This window comes from Orycteropus afer, unplaced genomic scaffold, assembly GCF_000298275.1.
Source record: "Orycteropus afer afer isolate SDZICR_OR568_19922 unplaced genomic scaffold, OryAfe1.0 scaffold00756, whole genome shotgun sequence".
NCBI lineage: Eukaryota > Metazoa > Chordata > Mammalia > Tubulidentata > Orycteropodidae > Orycteropus > Orycteropus afer.
In genome coordinates, this window is record NW_006922343.1 from 557,515 (window position 1) to 564,792 (window position 7,278).

A 7,278-nucleotide genomic window follows, 5' to 3' on the forward strand; every position below is an offset into this window, starting at 1 on the left:
TTGCCCAACCTTCCTTCCGAGGAGTGGCTGGTGGGTTTGAACCGCGAGCCATCTGGTTAGCAGGCAAGTGTCTTAGCCACTATGCTACCAGAGCTCTCTTCTTCTCTATACACCTTATAATTAATTCCTAGTACCAACAGATGGTCAAACAAAACTTTCTTTTTTTCAAAATAAAAATAGCTTTATTGTGATTATAAAAATGTTACATGCTCATTATATAAAAAACTCAAATATAGAAAAGTGTGATGAAGAAAGTAAAATCCCAGCACTAAGAGAAAACCACTTATAACATTTTAGTAAAGCACTTTCCAAATATTTTTGTATACATCTAAACATAAGACATAAAGATACATAAATACTTATTATACTATCATGTGGTCTGCAACTCACAATAATAAATGCAGATTTTAAGTGTTTGCCTAGAATTTTATCACTGACTTATCCATCACTGCTTTCTGAATTTAACTTTATTTTGAAAGTAGAGATGTGCTGACAAAGACACCCAACTGCATAACAAATAAGGTTTTGAACACTGGCATCATAATACATATTTTCAGACTGCTAATTCTTTTGTTGTCAGATTCATTACAACATAATTAAATTCATTTATTCAACCATGTATTTAAAAAGATATTGAGCACTTGATATAAGCCAGAATCTGAACAAGTATAGAGAAGGCTAGAGAAAATTTGATCACATGGTAAACATTTTTGTGGACTCCCGTTAATCTTGTGTGCTTTGCCACACATCATTCCCGAGGTTTCTATCAGCTAATTTGTCCTTATACTCCTCCTGCACGAGACATTATAAATATGCAATGCACTGCAGTTGAGTCGGATCTGACTCATAGTGACCCCTCCGTGGGTTTCCCAAGGCAGTATCACTATGGAAGTAGATTGCCCATCTTCCTTCTGAGGAGTGGCTGGTGGTTTGAACTGCCAGCCTTCTGGTTAGCAGTCAAATGCCTTAGGCACTATGCCAGAGCCACCAGACACAAGCAGTGCTAAATACTCTTCTAAATCAGTTTCACCTCACCTGCACAGCCTCTTAGCAGTAACAACAAAAAACCAAACCCATTGCTTTTGAGTCTATTCTGACTCCTGGTGATGCCATGTGTTTCAGAATAGAACTGCACTCCCTAGGGTTTTCAATGGAAAGGAGCTCTGGTAGCATAGTGCCTAAGACACTTGACTGCTAACCAGAAGGCTGGTGGTTCAAACCCACCAGCCGCTCCTCGGAAGAAAGATGGGGCAATCTACTTCCGTAGTGATACTGCCTCGGAAACCCAAGGAGGGGTCGCTATGAGTCGGGTCCGACTCGATGGCACATAACAACAACAATCTACAGAAGTTAATCACCAGGACTGTCTTTCACAGGGCTGCTGTGTGTGTTAGTAGCCATGCACAGATCATTTATGCCACACAGGGACCCAAAACACTCTTTAAATGATGATTGTGTTGATGGCAGAGCTTACTTTGCAGAATCTCTTATACAGAATCTATCACACTGGTTTTCATGAGAAATGCTCATTTAAAGTTCTAATGGATTGTTTTGGTCCTGTGTATCTACAAAATTAGCTTGTAACCCATTAGGTTTCTTCTCGTCAAATAGATGAAAATTTCAAGAACTTTTTTTTTTTTTTTTTAAAGAAGTTCAAGAACTATTTTCTAAACCAAGGCAAGGGGAAAAGCCAAGCAAATCCTTGGCTGCAACAGCTGGCTTCAAAGAATTCAGTGTCCTGGGAACAGCAGCCAACTGGGTGCGACTGACTGCACCCTTGCACCAAAGCCAGAGAACAAAGATGAAGGGCAAGAAAATTAAGGAGATTCTTGAAGTGACTTCCCAGGAGGAATCTCAGACCAGCCACACCCAGACCTTCATCTTAGTAAATAACTCAGCAAAACTGCAAATGGGCTTAGCTGAGTCTCTGCAGGAACCTCTCCCACAGAGCTGGGGATTTCTTCCTCACTGCTGCTACATGAAACTTCCCCAATATGGCTTGCCTGCAGGGGAAGTGTGTGCTCTCCCCAAGTCACGGCATGTTTATCAAAAGATGAGCAAACAAACAGCAAATAGCTCAGGGAGGGTTTGCCATACTCCCCGGCAGCAGCAGGAGAGCAGCTGTTGGATAGTTAAACTGAGGATATGGCCTTTTTAATAGATTTCTCCAAGTTTCTAGTAGTAACCCTACTTCTGCCCGTATCTAATTGTTGAAGTGAAATTTGAACAGCTCCTTCTAAAACAGGCTAAAGAGACTGGAAATGGGCTATAATTAAGCATGGCCCTTTAATCACCCAGCAGACATTCATTAATTTATTCACCCATCATTTATTGAGCACCTCCAATAAGCAAGTCACTGACTAGGGATTCAAAGATGAAGTACACAGTCTCTGCCCTCAGGGAGCTACCGATGATAATCACAATGACAAAAACAACTGGCATTGACAGACCAGTTACCCTTGTGCTGGGATTACTAAATGCATGCCAGTCCGTTATCTCTTCTCGTTTTCACAACACTGAAGCTATGTCCTATTTTTCATTTTACAGATGAGAAAGCTAAGGCTTACAAAAAGTAACTTGGTCACAGAGTGATAGCCAGTAAAAAGGTCACCTGAACCTAGGGCCACTTACTCTCAAGTCCTTCTCTTTAGTGCCTCACATGGAGGTAAAGACACTTCGTATTACAAATTTACAGTCTCAATGGGGAGGTAAGGAAGACAAATAAATACCATTTTCTTTTCTTTTTTTTAACTTTTTATTTTGATTTGGGTGAAAGTTTAGAGAGCAAATTGGTGTTCCATGCAACAATTCATACACCTTTTGTTTCCTAATGCTGACTGAAATCCCCACAATTTCCATTTTTGCCATTTTCCTTCATCCTTCTTTCCTATACCTCCCTGCATTCAGGGCTTTACCACTGGGTAAATGGCACCCCTTGGTCTGGTAAGCTTGGTTGTTCTAAGGAATGTGTACCTCCCTGGTGTTACTGTCACCTAATAGGCCTATTGTTTGGCTTCAATTTCTTCTTAACACTACGTAATATTTTAAGAAAGAGATCGTGTGCTTGCCAATAACTAAATATAAAATATGTTAAAATAAGTGCCATAAGAAATATCACTTTTGAATAGATGTTGTGTGTTGTCCAATCAATTCCAACTTAGGTAGAAAAGGGGAGGAAGTGGGAATCGAAGAGACTTTTAGAAGATGTCTTAGTAGGGTCAACTTAAGAATTGGCAGCAGTGTGATAGTAGACATGGGAAAAAGCTCTCCCACACAGGAAAGGCAAAAACAAAGGTATGTAAAGAGAAAAGCAAACGGAGGTTTGGGTAAAGTGAAAGTCTTTTGTGTGGCAAGAGAATAGGCTGTGAGTAGGAGAGCAGTGGTTGGATCATTGTTGTTGTTGTTGTTGTTATGTGCCGTCGAGTCAGCCCTGACTCATAGCGACTCCTCCTTGGGTTTCCGAGGCAGTATCACTACGGAAGTAGGATTGCCCAACCTTCCTTCCGAGGAGTGGCTGATGGGTTTAAACCGCCAGCCATCTGGTGAGCAGTCAAGTGCCTTAGCCAATATGCTACCAGAGCTCCCGGTTGGATCATTAGTGACCTAAAATGAGGAATTCGTATTTCATTTTAGGTAATATAGAACCACTGACATCCTACATGGGTGACAAGGTCAGCACTGCACTTTAGAGAATCACACTGATCGAAGATCTCATAATATACCTACTCCTCATACTGACGATCTTGTTATGCAACATTTCAATAACAATAAAAATCTACTATCTATTTTACACATTAAAGATGTATGTCTGGCAATAACAAACACAGTGGTTCAAGGTGAGAGTAATGCTGGCTGTGATGGTTAAAGTTACGTGTCAACCTGGCTAGGACATGATTCTCAATGGACTGGCAGTTACATTGATGATGAAGTTTATAAGTTATATAATGATGTAGTCATCCTCCATTTTTGTATTATACTGATTTTCACATGATGACCTGGTCTTTGGAACCTGATTATGTCAATAACTGAGGAGTAGGTGTAGTTCTCAAGCTACAGGATAATCAGAATCACCTCCAGAAGTTTTTTTATTTTTGCAATGTTCCCTCCCCTCTCCTCCAGCCCCTGGTAACCAACTAAGAAAGCTTTCTTCCATATATAAACCTTTCCTTGCCTTTTTACAATAATGAACTAATACTATATTTGTCCTTCTGTGATTGACTTATTTCACCCAGCATAAAGTCCTCCAAGCTCATCCACATTATGTGGTGTTTGGCAGATTCTACATTACTCTTTAGTGTTGCATAGTATTCCACTGTGTGTATGTACCATACTTTGGTTATCCATTCTTCTGTTGATGGGCACCTTGGTTGTTTCCATCTTTTGGCTATTGTAAATAGTGCTGTGATGAACATGGGTGTGCATGTATCTGTTCTTGTTCCACCTCTCACTTCTTTAGCATATATACTCAGTAATGGGATAGCTGGATCAAACAGTATTTCTAATTCCAACTTTTTAAGGAATCACCACACTGATTTCCACAGTGGTTTATCATTTGACAGTCCCACCAGCACTCTATGAGAGTCCCAATCTCTCCACATCCTCACCAGCATTTGTTATTTTCTGTTTGGTTGAACTTTGCTACTAGTGTTGGGGCAAGATGGTATCTCATTGTTGTTTTGACCAGCCACTCCTTGGAAGGAAGGTTGGGAAATCTACTTCCATAGTGATACTGCCTCGGAAACCCAAGGAGGGGTCGCTATGAGTTGGGTCCGACTCGACGGCACATAACAACAACAACAACAAATGGCTAACGATCGTGAACACTTCTTCGTGTGTTTGTTGGCTGCCTGAATATCCTCTTTGGTGAAATGTGTATTCATGTCTTCTGCCCATTTTTTAAATTGAATTGTCTTTCTGTTGTTGAGGTGTTGGAGTTTTCTATAAATTTTAGAGATAAGTTCCTTGTCAGATATGTCATTGCCAAATATATTTCCCCAATCTGTAGGTTCTCTTTTGACTCTTCTGGAGAAGTCTTTTGAAGCACATAAATATTTAATTTTTAGAAGGTCCCATTAATCTAGTTTACTGTTTGTGTATTTTGGGTTATGCTTGATAGTCTATTTATGCCATAAATTAGGGCTCCTAAATTTGCCTCTAGTTTTTCCTTCAGGAACTTAATAGTTTTAGGTTTCACATTTAAGTCTTTGATCCATCTGGAGTTAGTTTTTGTGTATGGTGTGAGGTACAGATGTTGTTTCATTTTTTCTGAAAATGGATACCCACTTTTGCCAGCACCCTTTGTTTAAAGAGACCACCTCTTCTCCATGTAACAGATTTCAGCCCTTTGTCAAAAATCAGCTGACCACAGGTCGATGGATCTATTTCTGGGTTCTCAATTCTGTTCCACTGGTCTATGTGTCTGTAGTTGTACCAATACCAGGCTGTTTTGACTACTGTGGCTGTATAGTAGGTTTCGAGATCCGGCAGTGTGAGACCTCCTACCTTGTTCTTCTTCTGTAATAGTACTTTACTTGTCCAAGGTTTCTTTTCTTTCCATATAAAATGTGATTCGTTTTTCCACATCCTTAAAGAATGTTGATGGGATCTGAGTTGGGATTGCATTGATTGTATAGATTGCTTTGGGTAGAACTGACATTTTCACAATGTTCAATCTTCCATCCATGAGCATGGTATATTCTTCCATTTATGTAGCTCTCTTATGGTTTCCTGAAGTAGTGTTTTTAGTTTTCTTTGTACAGGTCTTTTGTGTCCCTAGTGAGGTTTATTCCCAAGTATTTTATTTTTTGGTAGCTATTGTAAATGGTATTGATTTCCTTTCCAGCAATCTCTTTGCTGGTGTAGAGGAATCCAATCGATTTTTGTACGTTGATCTTGTATCCCGCCATAATGCTGAATCTCTCAATTAGGTCTAGTAGTTCTCTTGCTGAGTCTCTTGGGTTTTCTATGTATAGGATCTATCATCAACAAACAGGGACAGTCTTAGTTCTTCCTTACCAATCTGGATGCCTTTAATTTCCATTTCTTGCCTTTTTGCCCTGGCTAGGACTTCCAATACAATGTTCAATAGAAGTGGCAATAGAGGGCATCCTTGTCTGGTTCCTGTTTGCAAGGGGAATGGTTTCAGTCTCTCTCCATTGAGAATAATGTTGGCTGTTGGTTTTGCATAGATGACTTTTATTACGTTGAGGAATGTCCCTTCTATTCCTATTTTGCTAAGAGTTTTTTAAAATCAGGAATGGGAGTTGGATATTATCAAATGCCTTTTCTACATCAACTGATACAATCATGTGGTTCTTTTCCTTTGTTTTATTTATGTGGTGGATGACATTGATTGTATTTCCAATGTTGAACCATCCTTGCATACCTGGTATGAACCCTACTTGGTCACAGTGTATTATTTTTTTGATATGTTGTTGGACTCTATTGGCTAGGATTTTGTGGAAGATTTTTGCATCTATATGCATGAGGGATATTGGTCTGTAATTTTCCTTGAGAGTGATGTCTTTGTCTAGTTTTGGTACCAAGGTTATGCTTGCTTCATAAAATGAATTTGGGAGGATTCCATCCTTTTCTATGTTCTGGAATAGTTTGAATAGAATTGGTGTCAGTTCTTCACTGAATGTTCAGTAGAAGTCTCCAGTGAAACTCTCTGGGCCAGGGTCTTTTATTGTTGGTAATTTTTTTTTTTTTGTAATGATCTGTTCAATTTCTTCTTTTGTTATGAGTCTGTTCAAATTTTCCACCTCAGTATGTGTAGTTTAGGTAAGTAGTATGTTTCTAGAAATCTGTCCATTTCTCTAGATTTTCAAATTTGTTGGAGTATAGTTATAGTTCTTCAGGAGCTCTAAAGGCATAGTGCCTAAGGCATTTGACTGCTAACCAGAAGGCTAGAGGTTCAAACCCACTAGCCACTCCTCAGAAGGAAGACTGGGTAATCTATTTCCATAGAGATATTGCCTCAGAAACCCAAGGAGAGGTCACTATGAGTCGGAACTGAGTCGACAGCAGTGAGTTTTTGAGTATGGTTCTTCACAGTATCCTGATATTATCCTTTTAATTTCTGTTGGTTCTGTTGTGGTGTTGCCCAGTTCATTTCTTATTCTTGTTATCGGTATTCTCTCCCCCTTTTTCCTTTGTTAAAGTTCCTAGTGATTTATCAGTTTTATTAATCTTTTCAAAAAATCAACTTCTATTGTTGTCATTGTTAGGTGCTGTTGAGTTGTCTCTGACTTATAGCGACCCTGTGCACAGCAAAAC

General features: G+C 39.4%; 1 protein-coding gene across 1 annotated transcript in view; it reads right to left on the reverse strand.

Moving 5' to 3' along the window:
• Nucleotides 1–7,278, reverse strand: part of CUNH11orf49 (chromosome unknown C11orf49 homolog) — a 301,669-nt gene that overhangs the window by 116,285 nt on the left and 178,106 nt on the right. The window lies entirely within an intron of this gene.